General features: G+C 45.6%; 1 protein-coding gene across 7 annotated transcripts in view; it reads left to right on the top strand.

Annotated features, from left to right (window-relative positions):
* Window positions 1-214: 214 nt before the first annotated feature.
* FURIN (furin, paired basic amino acid cleaving enzyme) overlaps window positions 215-19,179 on the top strand; it is a 334,609-nt gene continuing 315,644 nt past the window's right edge. For 6 of the 7 annotated variants that reach the window (XR_012230939.1, XM_073568621.1, XM_073568624.1 and 3 more), the window contains exon 1: window positions 215-611. The gene's annotated coding sequence lies outside the window, so the exon portion shown is untranslated. Of the gene's footprint in view, window positions 612-9,354; window positions 9,435-19,179 lie in introns of all 7 variants that reach the window. The other variant, XM_073568619.1, reaches the window with a different exon arrangement.

Raw genomic sequence — 19,179 nt, forward strand, 5'->3', positions numbered from 1 at the left:
CTCCCTGCGCGCCGCCTGGAAGAGGAGGAGGATTAGGAGGAAGCCGAGCGCCGGTCTGCTCCCATGCTGCCGCCTCCGCCGTTGCTGTCGCCGCTATGCTCTCGCTGTGACGCGGGCTCCGGTTTCTCCTTCTCTTCTCCCTGTGGTCGGAGCGCCTCCCCATAGAGCTGCCGGTGCCGGGCGTGTGTGCCAGGGGGGGAGGGGGGGTCCGGGGTGATTACCGGGGGCAGGCGGCCACCATGGCAGTATGTGCTGCCTCCGCTTCCTCCCGGTGAACGCTCAAGACTTCCAGTGCCCGGAACTGCGAGCGCCGCGCTGTCCCCACACAGACGGCAGAGCACGGCGTGATCCGGAGCAGCCAGCCGCCTGTGTCCCGCCCCCGGCCGGGCTGTGCAAGGGGCGGGAGCGGACGGGCATTGACGGGGATGACGCTGCCCCCTCCGTCCCACATAAAGAAGAGCGCAGGGAGGAGGACGGGAGCGGGGAGCGCGGCTGCACAGGAGGAGGAAACTTCGCCTGCACTTTGGGAGCCCAGACAATAACAGAGGAGACCCGGCAGGACATGACCCCACACGGCTCCGGGAAGTGACCCCTGCACATCACCGGCCACGGTAAGGGGCTGCTGTCACCTGGGGCAAAGGGCGCTCACTGCGGAGTACTAGTGTGTGTGTGACCCTGTGTAGTACTAGTGTGTGTGACCCTGTGTAGTACTAGTGTGTGTGACCCTGTGTAGTACTAGTGTGTGTGACCCTGTGTAGTACTAGTGTGTGTGTGACCCTGTGTAGTACTAGTGTGTGTGTGTGACCCTGTGTAGTACTAGTGTGTGTGTGTGTGTGTGTGTGACCCTGTGTAGTACTAGTGTGTGTGTGTGTGACCCTGTTTAGTACTAGTGTGTGTGTGTGTGTGTGTGACCCTGTGTAGTACTAGTGTGTGTGTGTGTGTGTGTGTGACCCTGTGTAGTACTAGTGTGTGTGTGTGACCCTGTGTAGTACTAGTGTGTGTGTGTGACCCTGTGTAGTACTAGTGTGTGTGTGTGTGTGTGACCCTGTGTAGTACTAGTGTGTGTGTGTGTGTGTGTGACCCTGTGTAGTACTAGTGTGTGTGTGTGTGTGTGTGACCCTGTGTAGTACTAGTGTGTGTGTGTGTGTGTGTGTGACCCTGTGTAGTACTAGTGTGTGTGTGTGTGTGTGACCCTGTGTAGTACTAGTGTGTGTGTGTGTGACCCTGTGTAGTACTAGTGTGTGTGTGTGTGTGTGTGTGTGACCCTGTGTAGTACTAGTGTGTGTGTGTGTGTGTGTGACCCTGTGTAGTACTAGTGTGTGTGTGTGTGTGTGTGTGACCCTGTGTAGTACTAGTGTGTGTGTGTGTGTGTGTGTGACCCTGTGTAGTACGTGTGTGTGTGTGTGTGTGACCCTGTGTAGTACGTGTGTGTGTGTGTGTGTGACCCTGTGTAGTACGTGTGTGTGTGTGACCCTGTGTAGTACGTGTGTGTGTGTGTGTGTGACCCTGTGTAGTACTAGTGTGTGTGTGTGTGTGTGTGTGACCCTGTGTAGTACGTGTGTGTGTGTGTGTGTGACCCTGTGTAGTACTAGTGTGTGTGTGTGTGTGACCCTGTGTAGTACTAGTGTGTGTGTGTGTGTGTGACCCTGTGTAGTACTAGTGTGTGTGTGTGTGTGTGTGACCCTGTGTAGTACTAGTGTGTGTGTGTGTGTGTGACCCTGTGTAGTACTAGTGTGTGTGACCCTGTGTAGTACTAGTGTGTGTGACCCTGTGTAGTACTAGTGTGTGTGTGTGTGTGTTTGACCCTGTGTAGTACTAGTGTGTGTGTGTGTGTGTGACCCTGTGTAGTACTAGTGTGTGTGTGTGTGACCCTGTGTAGTACTAGTGTGTGTGTGTGTGACCCTGTGTAGTACTAGTGTGTGTGTGTGACCCTGTGTAGTACTAGTGTGTGTGTGTGTGTGACCCTGTGTAGTACTAGTGTGTGTGTGTGTGTGTGTGACCCTGTGTAGTACTAGTGTGTGTGTAGTACTAGTGTGTGTGTAGTACTAGTGTGTGTGTGTGTGACCCTGTGTAGTACTAGTGTGTGTGTGTGACCCTGTGTAGTACTAGTGTGTGTGTGTGTGTGTGTGTGTGTGTGTGTGTGACAACAATGTCTTATTCTTCACATGGCTGGTGGTGATAAGTTTCTGGAGAAGCTGCTGTCACTTTGGGATGGGGCTGCGTAGCCAGGGTTTCGGTTCAGGGGGGCAATACTTCTGAGTGGGCCCCTAACTAGGTAACTGTGATTACATCTCGGTGACGCACCCTAATAGTGGATGTAGGAGATGACTGCGCTGTTACTGAAAATAATCCCTATATAAAGACCAGCATGGATATTACCGCAATATGGTCAGTGGTAAATACCAGTCCTACAAAACATGTGATTACTGCACAGGTATAGATGGTGACTTATCGCTGACGTTCTTTCAGATGGAATCGGTCACTTTTCACGTCTTTTCCATCTGGCCCAGACCGACATGACAGCTCCTCCAGCCACGACTCTGCTACAGAGAATACAACAGCGACACGTTTCACTTCTCATATTCCAGCCCCATCACCATGTATCCCCAACCAGCACAAACCCCTCATCCTGCTGATACGCAGCGGCTCAGCATTGGGGTATCAGGTGCAGTAATAGGGACACATACGGCAGCAGCGGCTCAGCATTGGGGTATCAGGTGCAGTAATAGGGACACATGCGGCAGCAGCGGCTCAGTATTGGGGTATCAGGTGCAGTAATAGGGACACATACGGCAGCAGCGGCTCAGCATTGGGGTATCAGGTGCAGTAATAGGGACACATGCAGCAGCGGCTCAGTATTGGGGTATCAGGTGCAGTAATAGGGACACATGCGGCAGCAGCGGCTCAGCATTGGGGTATCAGGTGCAGTAATAGGGACACATACGGCAGCAGCGGCTCAGCATTGGGGTATCAGGTGCAGTAATAGGGACACATACGGCATACCCCAATGCTGAGTCGCTGCTGCCGTATGTGTCCCTATTACTGCACCTGATACCCCCTATACACACACAGCTCTGCTTCACACCCCCTATACACACATGGCTCTGCTCCGTACACCTTGTACACACGCGGCTCTGCTACATCCACCCTGTAAACCCCTCCTGAGCCCACACAGAAACTTACTTCACCTCATCCAGCACCATGACAACCAACACAGCAGAACCCTGCAGCCGCTGAAGCCCCTGATCATGTGACCCCTGACTCCGCCACTTCCGTGACCTCATCACAGGTCCTGTGTGCACAGAATAGCCCAGGATGATATTGCTGGCTGTGAGATGGGGGGCGCACTGCTGGCACCGGGGCCCCCTCACCGCGTTCTCATGGGCACATAGCGGCTGGGCAGCAGAGTAGGGAGATCGATTCTCCCTGCTCTGCCGCAGAATGTAACTGTATGGGCGTGCTGTGCATGCCGATACAGTTTAAACAGTAGCGTAGCTCCGGTGGGCCCCTCAGAGCTCGGGGCCCGGGGCGACCGCCCCCTCTGCCCCCCCGGTAGCTATGCTACTGTGACACACTATTGAGGATGCTGGCACTAAGGGGTGTATCGGTTGATATTGCTTATTTATGGACTATAATGAACTCCCCAGTATCTTCCTCCAGTCTGTGCACCTATCGCTCACACCATATACACTGATGCACATGGTGGGTTATTGGAGCCATACTATCTCGGTGTTTTGGTTTTTTTTTTGTTTTTTTTGGTGGGGGTGAAAGAAATGCTCATGGTACATAGTTATAACATTACAGGGATTACTGTACTCTGCAATTATTCATCTCGGTCAATGAATGACCTGTCTGTCCCATGTGATTATTAGAATCTTTAGTATTTTCTTTCCTATTTCTGTGTTTATTGATCAGACATTAGGGAAATGGAATCTGAAGTTTCTGTGGTAGAGATCTCTCAATGACTGTCCATGTATGTACCCCAGTCAGGACATTTACTTTCCAGGTGAAACCCCAAACCCCCTCAATCCATCCACAATATGATTGTCAGTATCAGTAATATATCACGTTCATCCTAAACTTTGTGATGTCGTCCTAGTGTTGACCCCCTGCCGTGTGTGGGGCGTATCCCTACAGGTGATTTGGGCATTATACACTGTGTTCCAAATTATTATGCAAAAAATATTTCCTCCTATTTTCTCTAAATTACCTATATGAATTGCAGTCATTGTTATTTTCCAGTCATCTAGTATAGTTGCAATGTTTTTGAACAAACTGCCTATGAAAACAGTATATTTTTACAAATAATAAACACTCAAAATGCATGTTCCAAATTATTATGCACAGCAGAGTTTTCAACCTTTTGTTTTGAACAAAAAATAGTCAATTGTGAAATTTTAAGCATTATCAGCTTATTACAAAATGAAATCAAACAGTTTAAGTCAAAACTTTATTCTAGGTGATGTTACATTTGCACATAGGACCCCTTGTTCGAAAGAACCTTCTGAACTCTCTCGTCCATTGAATTTGTCAGTTTTTGGATGGTTTGTGCTTCAATTGTTTTGCATGTGGACAGAATACCCTCCCAGAGCTGTTGCTTAGATGTGAATGGCCTCTCGCCATCATAGACACTCCTTTTGATGATGCTCCAGAGGCTCTCAATGGGGTTGAGGTCAGGGGAAGATGGTGGCCACACCATAAGTTTGTCTTCTTTTATGCCCATAGCAGCCAGAGATGCAGATGTGTTATTTGCAGCATGAGACGGTGCATTATCATGCATGAAAATGATCTTGCTGCGGAAAGCACGGTTCTTCCTCTTGACCCATGGCAGGAAGTGCTGTTTTAGAAACTCCACATAGATTATGGAGTTCATCTTTACCCCTTCAGGGATCCTAAAGGGGCCGACAATCTCTCTCCCCATGATTCCAGCCCAAAACATTACTCCACCTCCTCCTTGTTGGCGCCTTAGCTGTGATTTCATGGGGTGTCCATCAACCAGCCATCCTCCACTCCATCCATCTGGACCATCGAGCGTTGCACGGCACTCGTCGGTGAACAAAACAGTTTGGAAGTCAGTCTTCATGTATGGTTTGGCCCACTGGAGCCGTTTCTGCTTGTGTGCAGTGGATAGAGGTGGTCGACAGGATGGCTTACGCACAGCTGCAAACCTCTGAAGGACCCTGAATCTTGTTGTTCGGGGGACGTTGGAGGCACCAGCAGCTTCAAAAACTTGTCTGCTGCTATGACGAGGCATCTTTGCAGCTGCACTTTTAACCTGACGCAATTGCCTGTTGGAAAGAGTCCTCAATTTTTCCTTATCAGCACGCACACGTGCGTGCTGGGAATCAGCTACATACTTCTTGATTGTGCGACGATCACGATGAAGTGTCTTGGCAATGTTGATTGTAGCCATGCCTTGACCTAAATACTCCACAATTTGTTGCTTCTCAGCAGCCGACACATCCTTTTTCTTTCCCATTTTGGCAAAAAATGTAGGCTGCTTAATAATGTGGAACAGCCTTCTTAAGTAGTCTTGCCTTTATTTGGACACACCTGCCAAACTAATTTGCACAGGTATCTGCAATTGCTTTCAGTGATATAAAGAACCCTGACACACATCACCATCAATGAGTTTAAATGACAAACAAAAAAATTGTAACCTTATCACTCCTAAACTTTTTGCATAATAATTTGGAACACAGTTTATTTGCCGCTGTTTTATCCCGACAGCCCCTAATACCAAGTTACTGCCATTTACTAGGGGCACTTTTGTGTCACAGCCGCTTATTGGGGTCTGTGATGCGCACAGGTTGCTGGCCTTGCTTGTCTCGGCTTTTTCACTGCTGAGTAGTGATTAAATGTATTATTGCGGTGTAGATAAAACGTGACTTGGTGTGAGATCTATAATGTTTGCTATGTGCATTCCATAGTGGCAGGATGGATGATGTGCCGAGATGTCACCAGAGGACGTGTCCTGTCTAGTAGGATGTCTTCCTGAGAAGTTGTGACGTTCCTCTCATCCTATTACTGACGCGCTCTTTGGCTCCTATGAATAGTGATGTAAACACTGCAGATTGGACAGATAAGGATCCAGACATGGTTCTGTAGTAATGGCTTCTCACCATAAAGTTTACTTTGACTTTTCCTTTTTCCCCTGCCACATGTGCAGCGTCTTTCCTCATAGTCTGTATTTTAGTAATCATCTGCACAAGTGATTGCATTTACTGGCCATCAGGCTTTCTTCTTCTTATCTGTACAGACAATCCTTCCTCATATTCTGTCTTCTGAACACATTAGTGTGTTTATCCTCAGCCTTTGAGTCTACAGATTGAAGTTGTTACTGGGGGAGAAATGCTGTTAAAGAGCTGCGTGTATCTTAGTGTCTCTATTTTTGCTCATTTATATAGTGGCATTAATTCCACAGCACTTTGCAGCGCTTGGGGCTCACAATCTAAATTTCCTATCAGTATGTCTTTGGCGTGTGGGAGGAAACCAGAGAACCTGGAGGAAACCCACGAAAACACAGGGAGAACATACAAACTCCTCGTTCACATGTTGCGTTTTTGCAGTTTTTTTTCTGCAGGAAAAACTTGCTTTCTTGGCAGTAAAAAAAATAACTACTTTTTTTGTGAGCAGCTTTTATCACTTTTTTTTTTTTCTGCAATTTTACTGTCCGCATGTACATGCATGCTGATAGTTTAGTTTCCCCCCCCCCCCCCCCCCGAAAAAAAAGCAAAAAAAAAAAAACATACGCAACTTCTTTTGGTTTTTGCACCAAAAACGCAGCAAGCCCTGATACCAGTGTTCGATACCAGTGTTTTTTTGCAGCTTTTTTTGCACGTGCTGCTTTCAGTGGGTGAAAAAAACGCTGAAAGTCACATGCTGGAGGTTGTAAAAACATGGCAGTTTTCCAGTTCATTCTGGAAAAAAAAAGTGTGTGCATGAGATTTCGGAACTCTTGTCTCTTTTGCTGGAACTGTATAACGTAGCTTAAAAAGGCCACATGTGAACATAGCCTTAGGCTGGTTTCACGCTTGCGTTTTTTTTGCGCTGTTTTTTAGCGCAAAAAAAGCATGCATTTTTTTCCCCCCATACTTTAACATAGGTGCGCATACACATGCGTTTGTATGCGCATGCGTTTTTTTGTAGTGTGCGCTCGGGCGCACAAAATGCATCCTGTTGCATTTTTGTGCGTCCGACTTGCCCAAAAAAAAACCACATGCGCACGCATGGGTGCGCACTGTAATGCGCACGGAAACACATGCGGTTTAAAAAAACGCACCAAAACCCACAACAAACTCATGATGCGTTTTTTTAATGCGTTTGTGTGCCCAAAAAACGCGCAGCAAAAAAACGCAAGTGTGAAAGTAGCCTAAGGGTATGTGCACAAGTAAGCATTTTTTGCGGTTTTACCAAATAAACCGCTTAAAAGAAGCATCCCATTCATTTTAATGAATTCCGCACTTTTTGTGCATATTGATGCGTTTTTTCCGTGGGAAAAAACGCAGCATGCTCATTAATTTTGAGGAAAAGTCCGCATTTCTAGCTATTTTCTATGAGACTGGGGACGCTCCGGAAAAAAACGCATAAAAAAAGTGCAGAAACGCGTGTTTTCTGGGAAGGAGTCCGGTTTTCATGCAGAAATTTTCTGCATACATGTGCACATAGCCTGAATGTATCAGATCGACTTGATACATTGTGGTAACATTAACACTATATAATCTGACTATTCACATGGGAAGTTACAATGTGCTACTTGCATCTTAAGGATGGGCTCACACATGCAAGAAACTCGCATCAGTCTCACGTCTCAATACCCGGGCTGCATTATACTATATTGGACTATGGGCAGTGCATTATACTATATGTACTACATGTGGGCTGCATTATACTGTATTGAGGACTATGGGGCATACACTATACTATATGAAGAACTATGGGGTGCATTATACTATGGGAAGTGAACTGTACTACATGAAGGACTATGGGGGTGCATTATACTATATGGAGGACTATGAGGAGTGTATTATACTATATGGAGGACTGAGCAGTGTATTATATATGGAGGACTATGATGAGTGTATTATACTATATGGAGGACTGAGCAGTGTATTATATATATGGAGGACTATGATGAGTGTATTATACTATATGGAGGGTTATGGGGCACATTATATTATATAGAGGACTATGACATGTTCATTGTACTATATGGAGGACTATGGGTGTATTATACTAAACAAGCAAAATGCTGCTTATTCATCAATTAAGTGACTTGTTTATCCCAGAACAAAAATCGTTGTCCTCGGCAGCACATTGCCCGGTGAAAACTGCAGATATGCTGCTGATAACATGATACTGTATGGCAGGGATTCCCAACCTGTAGCTCGGGAGCCACATGTGGCTCGCGATCTCATGAATTGTGGCTCACGGCTGTCTGCCAGCTTGGTGCATTAGCTCCAGGTCTAGCAAACGGCTATGAAGAGCGCATCTGAAAATGGTGAATTTTGTGAGTAGTCAGATGCAGAAGAACAGATATGGATGCACATGTACTGGTCATAGGGGTTTAGAGATAATTTAAGGATGGTACACTGGAGACAGGATGATACTACCGGTCAGTAGAGGTGCTTGAAGCTGGATACGACAGTGTGGTGGGAGTGCTTGATGGGAGAATACTGAAAGGGGGATTGTGGGAACTCTTGGATCTTGGTATACTGCTTCTGTGGAAAAGCTTTGACTGTCATTATACCCATAATAGGGGCTTTTGTTGCCACTAATGTGAGGTAATGTTGGAGCCAGAAGTGGCTTGCGACCCTCTCTCACAGCTGGATGTGGCTTGCGACCCTCTCTCACAGCTGGATGTGGCTTGCGACCCTCTCTCACAGCTGGATGTGGCTTGCGACACTCTCTCAGAGCTGGATGTGGCTCTCAAGGTTAGAAAGGTTGGGGACCACTGCTGTATGGGGACAAATTGATCTATTAGTGATTGTTCTGTTCCCATCATTATTACCCAGGCGGTGTAAAGAGGCCGAGAAACAAGCGACTTCAATATTGTCGATCACACTCGTTTAGCGGCCTGAACTCGGAGCATGTAAATACAACCAAAATGCTTCTGTGTGACGTGCAGTATATGAGCATGTGGGGACCCATTTTAAACTTTTGCCTAGGGCCCCACCGGCCCTGAATCTGCCAGAAAACTTATCAAATGTACTTAAACGGTCTGCTAATCACAATGATAGTGTGTAATCAGCCTCTGAAAGACACTTGTAAAGCTGCATTTAGACATCAAATTTTGGTCTATTAAAGAAATGTGGATCAATTTTTTTTTTTTTTTTTTTTTTTTTTTCTGATCAGCTCCATGGATAGGCTAATGACTGGTATTTTGCCTTCTTGTGATTTGAACATGGGAGTAATGACAACTCTTGCAAGGAATGGTAAGGCTTTATTTCAGAATGTTGGGATTCAACTAATTCTCATCTATTACAATCTATCTGGGGAGGTAAATGGCCAACTCTTATAAATGGACCTCTTATATAAGGATGGAAAAATTGCCTGCAATGTACACTCGGTATGAAAACCATGGCAATGCTAGCACAAGGAAGTCTACTGTTGGGCTGCGCTGTTTCCGAGTTCTGAAAATGGGTAGCTCTGCCCCACACGCCTGTTTCTAGAGCCCCATCTTCTGTGGCTGGTGCTTAGACACAGTTGTTCTCATCTCTGCCACGAGCAGCTGAGATTAGAATAGCTCTATCATGTCTTTGACCAACTTAGACATCAGATTCTCGGCAAATCTCACCAAACGTAAACTTCTGTGTACGGTTTTGACAGAGCCGACTATCTTGTTTCTTGCTATATCCTGCAGCCATCCAGATGATTACCTGTCTACATAATACATGGGCAGCACCTGTCTGACGGCAGACTTTGATGCTACACTGTGACCTCCTTTTGCCACAATTGAACATATGGAAGTGTGTTTACGTGAGACCACCTATTTTTAACATTGACTTCACCTCCCAAAGTTTTCTATGCATGCTATAGTTGTTGTTCTTGCAGTTCCCAGTTAAGATGTCTTATTAAAATGTTCATCTCTAGCAACAGTGCATAGTCTGAATTCAGCGGAGATGATTTCCTGACAGCCAGGTCAAGCAGGGTCTATCAAGGGCATCGGGCTTTTGCTGTCTCTTGCTGCACAGGGCTTGTGCAGAAAAAGGAGCCTTAAGACGTCATGGCATAAGGCCTATGAATTTTCATTGGCTGCTTGACTCTCAGCACATGGTCTAGCTTTAGGGAATTGTGATCTGAAAATCACAGATTGGCTTTAAATTCCTAAAGCTGTCCCTAAAGATTATCCCTGTCGTTTTCAGCTGGACAGTACAGTTTGGAGACAGACAGCCTCTCACCACGTCTGATGTAGGATGAAGCAAGGATGTGTGGTCCTTTGTTTCCTCAGAAGATAGGCGGCACCAGATTTTGAAAACACGCGGTCCATACATGGATTTGTGTGTGTTTTTCTATTCTGAATTGAAATTGTAACAAGATTCTGTTTTTGGACAACAAGTGCTATAATTTTTCTCTTCCTTAAAGGGGTTGTCAACTATTCAGACAACACCTTCTCGATCACGGTTTCCCCCAAGTAAAGTAACACTTAGGGCATACTCCCCTCTGGTGCAGTTTCAGTGGTGTCGGCACTGGCCTTCCCAGGCCTCATGTGACATAATGTCATTCGGTCCCTGCAGCCAAGCAGCGTCCGCTTTACTCTGTCTTCGACTCTTCGGACAAATCGGACATTAGGAGGAAGTGAGAATACAGCGTCAGATCTTACTTCCTCCAGATGTCTATTACATCTGACGGATGAGACAGTGAATATTTAAATATCTGATGTATTTAGAAGAAATGGTGCTAACACTGTCAGACTGTGAAGGGACACAACTTGCTGACAAGGGAAATGTTAGCTTTTCCAGGAGGCACAACACGGGACTGGAAGAAGGGTCATTGTCGTGATGAGTGCTGATCAGCCATATAGAAAGTTAAAGAGGTTGTCCACTACTTGGACAACTTCTCATACCGCTAGTTTGGCCCTCATAACATAATAAAGCTTGTAATCTCCTCATGTTCTAGCCCCGTTCCCACAGTGTCGGCACTCCGGTTCGTGTGCGGTTGTTACGCCGCAACCCAATCAGCGCCGACGTCGCTGTCCCAGCCTTCAGACAAATTGAATATGAAGAGAAATTCCGGGCTGCAGCTCATCTCAGACTTCCTCTTCCTGCTCGTTTCGACAGGAGGCGGAGACAGGGACGCCTGCTCTGATTGGGTGCCGGCGCCACGTGTCGCAACATCCGCACACGAACCCTGGGAGAGCGAGTGCTGACACAGGAACGGCGCTGGAAGTGAGTATAGGTTTTTTTAATTTTATTGGCACCAAACATTTTGATCAGGAAGGAGATGTCCTTGTAGTTGAGGCCAACTCCTTTTTAATTGGTCCTTGTCTTTATTTAAGAATTACTGCAACAGGTGCATTCATTTTCATTACGGTCAGTACCTCATCCCCATTGTATATGGGAGTGCTGCCGAACAATTATAACTTTTTTTTTTTTTTTTTTTTTCCCCCCCCCCCAACCCACATACAAGGTGCAATCAGCGACAGAAAAGTGTTTTGTCTTTAGTTTGCTTGGCAGGTTTACAATGAACAAGGATGCATTGGGCATAGACACTCCAACAATGAGCAATTGTCCAATAAATCAATGGCGTGTAGCAATACTATGGCCTCATATTCATTGTGCCAGTAAGAAATAGCGTAGCAAACTTCAAATATGAAAAATCCACTAAGTCTTATGATTGTTATCTGTCTGTCCAGCTTTCTTTGTGCTAGCATTGCCATGGTTTTCATAAATTATACTTGAGGAAGAACTTCAGCCAATTGTCAGACTCGTAGAATGGCTCTGAGCTATTGAACTTGGCCCATACTACAGCTTTTTGAAAAAAACAATTCATTAACATAAGATAAGATAATCCTTTAATCGTCCCACCATGGGGAAATTCATGGGGACTACGTATGTAGTCTGGCGATACTTTACTATGATCATGCTTTCCTTGATCTACATTAGTGTTTTCTCATCAGAAAGGCTGCTGTCCCTCAGCTCCCCACCGCTACCTTCAATTACTTGGATCTGGCTGGCCTTGCTGGCTCTGATTTCTTAAAGGGAATCTGTCACCCCTTTTTTGAGATATCATATAATGATATCATTCAATTGTGTGTCACATAAGGATTCTCTTAGTACTTTTGCTTCCCCCCTGACCCTGCACCTTTCATGCATAAATACCTTTTTTATATCGGTTCAGATGTATGTAAACTGCCGCTGTCCGGTCCAATGGGCGGGGCTTATTCGCCTGCTCCCTCCTCCGTGTCTTGCTCTACACAAGAAGAAATGCGTAGAGCAAGACAGGGAGGGGGGGAAGCAGGTGAATAAGCCCTGCCCAGTGGACCGGACAATGGCAGTTTACATACCTTTTTTATATCGATTCAGATGTATGTAAACTGCCATTGTCCGGTCCACTGGGCGGGGCTTATTCACCTGCTCCCCCCCCCCTCCCTGTCTTGCTCTACGCATTTCTTCTTGTGTAGAGCAAGACACGGAGGAGGGAGCAGGCGAATAAGCCCCGCCCATTGGACCGGACAGCGGCAGTTTACATACATCTGAACCGATATAAAAAAGGTATTTATGCATGAAAGGTGCAGGGTCAGGGGGAAGCAAAAGTACTAAGAGAATCCTTATGTGACACACAATTGAATGATATCATTATATGATATCTCAAAAAAGGGGTGACAGATTCCCTTTAAAGGGGTTCTCTGGTCAATACCCATAAGTCTACAGTCACTCTGTGTGGCTGCAGACTTATGAATCCCCCGAGCGCTCACACTGTGCACTGTGAGGAATACAGACCCGGGAACTGAGGGTATGTATAAGTCATACACATCCTCGCTCTATACATTTGTATAGAGCGAGGCTGCGCCCTCTAGTCGGAGACTCCCACTGGCTGGTCACCTCTCTGGTCGGGGTGCAGCCTCTGCTCAATCCAAGTGTATGGAGTGAGGCCAGGGGTATGTATAACTCGTACATTCACTCTGTTCACGGTTCTGAAACTAGTGCATTCCCACAGTGCACACTCTGGGGGAATTCATAAGTCTGAAATCACACAGTGACTGCAGACTTATTGGTTTTGACCATAGAACCCCTTTAATTAAAATCTATAAATAACAAACCTTTTCTGTTAATTAAAGGGGTTGTCTGGGCTTTACACATAATCTCAATACATATCTAGGCTGCAGAATTATGACCATAAGTACAGTAATTTACTTTGTCACTAGTTTGCACGGTTTTCTAGATATTCTGAACAGAACGTCCAAGGGGGGGTGTTATGGCATTGAAATGAGAACTAGTCGTAACCTCCTACTCTACTCCAAACATGCCCTCTATAGCAACAACCCCACCCTCCATAGCTACAGGCCCTCCCCATCCACATGAAGCAGCCCTCATCACACAGTAACAAATTCTTCCCCTCCAGCAGCCTCACTGCAGAGAGCAGCTGCTCCTCCCCCAGACACACACTGAACAGTGATCTATGGAAAGTGAAACTAGTGAGGAGAAGGGAAAATCGTCCTGTATTCTGGGCTGGGCCACTCCATGATTACAATACATAACTCATTATCAGTAATTCTTTCCCTCACTGTCCCAGGCTGCTGGCAGCAGTGAGAACAGACTGTGTGATGGGGGTCTGCAGCTTCTAATCTGCACAGGGGATGGCAGTCACTGATGTAATCTGTTGTGTGACAAAGCCTCTGCTGTGTGAATGAGACAGCTCTGTGTCACTGATGTCTTCACACAGCAGCATATGTGGTGCAGTGTATGTGTGAGCACTGTGTCTCTAATGACACAAATACTGATGGGAGCAGCCTGTCCAATCAGCAGCTGTAACAGTGTGAAGTGTTGGGGGGGGGGTGTATGTATGTATTGTGCTGCTTTCACAAATATGGGATCACTGCTGTCTTCTTTCCAATGCTGGAATGATGATAAAGATGAATGCTGGTGCAGATTACTGCCAGCCAATGAGTGGGCAGTGGGTGGTGCTGGTCACTGGAGCTTGCTGGGAGTTTGGTGGAGCTTCAGACATACACTGCACCAAATCTGCTGCTGTGTGAAGACATCAGTGACGGAGCTGTCTCATTCACACAGCAGAGGCTTTGTCACACAACAGATTACATCAGTGACTGCCATCCCCTGTGCAGATTAGAAGCTGCCGACCCCCATCACTGGCCATCACACAGTCTGTTCTCACTGCTGCCAGCAGGCTGGGACAGTGAGGGAAGGAATTACTGATAATGAGTTATGTATTGTAATCTGTGGCCCAGAATACAGGACGATTTCCCCTCCTCCTCACTGGTTTCACTTTCCATAGATCACTGTTCAGAGTGTGTCTGGGGGAGGAGCAGTTGCTCTCTGCAGTGAGGCTGCTGGAGGGGAAGTATTCGTTACTGTGTGATGAGGGCTTCTTCATGTGGACGGGGAGGGCCTGTAGCCATGGAGGGTGGGGTTGTTATAGAGGGCATGTCTGGAGTAGAGTAGGAGGTTACGACTAGTTCTCATTTCAATGCCATAACACCCCCCCCCCCCCCCCTCTTGGACGTTCTGTTCAGAATATCTAGAAAACCATGCAAACTAGTGACAGAAAGTAAATTACTTATTGTCATAATTCTGCAGCCCAGATATGTACTGAGATTATGTGTAAAGCCTGGACAACCCCTTTAAACTCTTCTGATACCAAATGGTAAAGTTTGGTTTTGCTATAATCCTACTGACCAAAAGGTGGTCCAACAGGTGTAAGGGGGTCAACATCTACCTCCCAAGAAAGTAGAATTGTGTTTTATGATGAGCTACTGGACTGTAAAGGGCCCATGTATTGTTTTTGCACAGGACCCCCTTTTTGTCTGTGTCCGCCAGCGTTGGGCTAATCTCTAGCCATGCTCCAAATGTGCCCAACAGTTCATCCAAGCAGTGAACCTGACATAATAATTACGATACCTTATGCTGGGTTCACATTTGCGCTTGTGTCCGCAGCGTTTCTGACGCATACATCCGCATGTGTTGTGTTTTCCTATCTTTAATATTGTGGACGCAGGTACATGCATTTTTATGCGTTCAACTGCGTTTGCTTGTGCATGCGCCGTTTCGGGCTGGACGCGGCTAACGCAACATGTTGCAGTTTTGGAGGCGGCAAATTGCCGCCTCCAAACGGGTGCGGACGCTTGCGGAAAGAATGTGTCTAAACAACTCATTAGTTTATGGGGATGCATGCGTACGCAAGCACATGCTTATGCTTTGCGTTTGCATACGCAAATTTTTGCGTAAGACATACCCATTGGGCGTGGCTTGTGTACATTCAAAAATTTGCCGGGAAAAAAGCACTTGCCAATCTTCCGCATACACATTCTCCTCCCTCTTCTCCTCCCTCTTCTCCTCCCTCTTCTCCTCCCTCTTCTCCTCCCTCTTCTCCTCCCTCTTCTCCTCCCTCTTCTCCTCCCTCTTCTCCTCCCTCTTCTCCTCCCTCTTCTCCTCCCTCTTCTCCTCCCTCTTCTCCTCCCTCTTCTCCTCCCTCTTCTCCTCCCTCTTCTCCTCCCTCTTCTCCTCCCTCTTCTCCTCCCTCTTCTCCTCCCTCTTCTCCTCCCTCTTCTCCTCCCTCTTCTCCTCCCTCTTCTCCTCCCTCTTCTCCTCCCTCTTCTCCTCCCTCTTCTCCTCCCTCTTCTCCTCCCTCTTCTCCTCCCTCTTCTCCTCCCTCTTCTCCTCCCTCTTCTCCTCCCTCTTCTCCTCCCTCTTCTCCTCCCTCTTCTCCTCCGCTGCGGATCCGCAGCTGTTTTTGCTGCGGTGTACAGTACCTTTATATTCTATGGAAAATAAAAACCGCTGTGCACATGCTGCGGAATTTTCCGCACGGTATTTGCTGTGGTTTCCAATCCGCAGAAAGAATTGACATGTCATTCTTTTCTGCGGATTCCGCTGCGGTTTACCATCTCCTCCATTGTAGAGATGATAAACCGCAGGCCTTTTGACCTGCGGATTTTACAAAATCTGTGAGGAAAAATCCGCATTCCAATCCGCAGCGTGTGCACATAGCCTTAGAGTTCCCCTAGACAAAGTGGAATGCAAAACTGGTGAGAGGGGGTTGCTTATTGATATTTTTCGGCACAGCTGTCTTTTTTTTTTTTTTTTTTTTTAGAATTTTGGTGCAATTCCTCAAATCAGTTTTACAGCGAGAAACGTAACTGTCATTAATTTGCAAGGCCCCCTTTGTATTCTCTGAAAAGTACATACGGTCATTATGTGTAAATTTCCTCATTTTACTTCTGTGAGGAGGTGTTTTGTTTCATTGCTATATAAATTTTAATAGTTTCTTGGAAAACGTTAATGTAATATCTTTCTTGCCATTAAACATCATAAAGAATTTACTGGAAGACTAATTTTGTCCCTTTTTTGTAATCGAAGGTACTTTTTCACACTATTCTAAATTAGCAAAATTGGTTTCAAACACAAAATGTGTCTGGCTGCCTTTTTCTACAGCAATCACTGTTCTCAATACAGATCTCAGAGGAGAGCCAAATTATGGGGAAATGCCTCCAAATATCTCTAATGCTGAATTATGAATATTCAGTATATGATCTTCTGTTATAACTTCTAGGGTTTTGTTCTCCACATGGGCAGCAATAGTTTGTAAAAATGGGTACAAATTGATTCCCCCCCCTTAAAGACTTTACTGTAGGAAATGTAAAACTTGTCCCAGTGCAAAACAATGTGAGAACATAGCTTGAGCCTTCTGAATTATGGGTTATTGCGGAGTGTGCACTTTTTTTTTTTTTTTTTTTTTTTTTTTTTTTTTTTTTTTTTTTTTCTAAAACACAAGTATGCAAGTTATTCTAAAGGAGTGTATAAAATGGCTAATCCTGGCATGTCTGTACACGGTAAATGTACTAGCACAGACTGACTAATTGGCTAGTTAATAACACCATTAGGCCTTATGAGGTGTGGGGCCAGGGTCTCACCCACACTGAAGAGATCAAAGCTGGAGCGCAGTTCATTTATATCCAAAATGTCGTTTCCCTTCTTTCTAATGACTGTTTAACTATGAACAGTTGTAACAATATTAATGACAGAACATGACTGCTCTGTTTGTATGGGTCTGATGGTTTCTTTTTTTTTTTTTTTAATTGGTGATTATTAGGCTTACATTAGAGATTTGTAAATGCGGTTCCGAATTGCCATGCTGAGTCGTCACGTCTGTCCCAGTAACAGCGTACAACTGATTGTAAAGGGCCTGTCACACGAAGAGAGATTGCTAGCAATATCGCTATAACTTGTGACGTTACAGCGATATTGCTAGCGATATCGCTATGTGTGATACTTACCTACAACCCGCTGCTTATCGCTGATCGCGCGAGAACAGGCTGGACTGTTTCTCGTCGTCAGCTTCCTGCTGTGACGACGAGCGACGCATGGAGCCGGGCGGGAGGACGCAGGATCGCCTGGTGTGACAGGTAAGTAGCGACCCCCCCCCCCGTCCCCAGCGATGTCGCTGTTGAGATCTGCCTGTGTGACAGCTCACTAGCGACCACTTAGCGATGCACCAGCGATCCTGACCCGTCATATCGCTGGTCGGGATTGCTGGTGCATCGCTAAGTGTGACAGTACCTTAAGGCAATTGACTCCCTGGGCCTCGAACAGATTACAATCACATGGAATTTGCTATAATCATAAGCTATCCTGCTTGTAAAGGATGGTTTGGGGTTAGAGGTCTTTGCAGTGCAGGTCTGACCCTTCATAGCAATTGTGTGGGGTGTGTTTTTTTTTTTTTTTTTTTTGTCTTATTGAACATTTACTACATTTTGAAATAGAATATTCTGAACCTGATTAAACGGCTCACATTTTTAGCATTTTTCTTCTGTTTAAAAGGGATCTTTTTATAGGACTTTTATAATTTAAACTGAATAAATCTGTCAGCTGGTTCCACTACACTAATTTTGGAACATCTTTTATTGTTTTTGTGCCCCTAGTAATAAAGATGCAAATTGTTTCCTTTAACCAACTGGGCGTTAGACCACAGAACTTCTCTGTGGACATTTGCTTCTTCTCATCTATGACGATGGCCAATCAAAACATGTCTGCATCATACAGGGGAAAAAGCAAATATCCCCAGAGAAGGTTACAACTGCAGCCTGGCTCTGCGTGTTCACACTCAAGTCAATACTTGAGCCTGTCAAAGACTGAACTCCTTGTGTTTCCTCCCTCTACTAATGTACCTATACCTGACATTGCCATTTCTGTGTGTGGTTCCACTATTACTTCCCAGCAACATGCCTGCTGTCTTGGGGTCATACTTGACTCCGAGCTTTCCTTTGCCCCCCACATTCGATCACTGGCTCGCTCTTGTCATCTGCACCTCAAAAACATTTCTAGAATTCGACCTTTTCTTACTTTTGACTCTGCAAAAACTCTTACTGTTTCTCTTATACATTCTTGTCTCGACTATTGTAACCAGGGCTGTGGAGTCGGAGTTAGTTTTGGTCGGAGTCGGTAGAAATGTTCCGACTCCAGCTTTAAAAAAAAAATGTATTAATATTTCATAATTTAACTTTCATATGAATTTTATAAATGTTACTCAAATATATATGTTCTATCAAACTATGAACAACAGTGATAAGCAGTTCTGCTGGAGATAGAGACATTTCTTACTTCTTGTGTGTCACTGTTCTCCACTGCCCTTATCTAATCTTATACTTGGTTAACCTCATGCTGCCCCAACCCCCCTACTTACAATGTATGAAACTGAAAGTGAAAATGTGTTGCAAATTCTTAGTAGTAAAGCTCCTCCTCTAGACTAGATCATACTAGGTGTGCGTTTTCCAAGCATCTCACAGCTGCCTGCTACTCAGAAGAGGAAGACTGTAAGAAGTAGTATCCTTTCAACAAACTTTGCATCAGTTAACTGTGAGTACATGAGGAATAATAACAGTATTACTGACCACTATATCAGTTGTACGACCTGGCAATAATTTTGTACAATTGTTTTTAGGAAAAGCAATTGTCATTTGGATTGTGAATGCAGAATTAAAAACCTGAGAATGTCAAAGCAGCA

Source organism: Dendrobates tinctorius, unplaced genomic scaffold, assembly GCF_039654945.1.
Source record: "Dendrobates tinctorius isolate UK_male_01 unplaced genomic scaffold, ASM3965494v1 ptg000022l, whole genome shotgun sequence".
Classification (NCBI taxonomy): domain Eukaryota; kingdom Metazoa; phylum Chordata; class Amphibia; order Anura; family Dendrobatidae; genus Dendrobates; species Dendrobates tinctorius.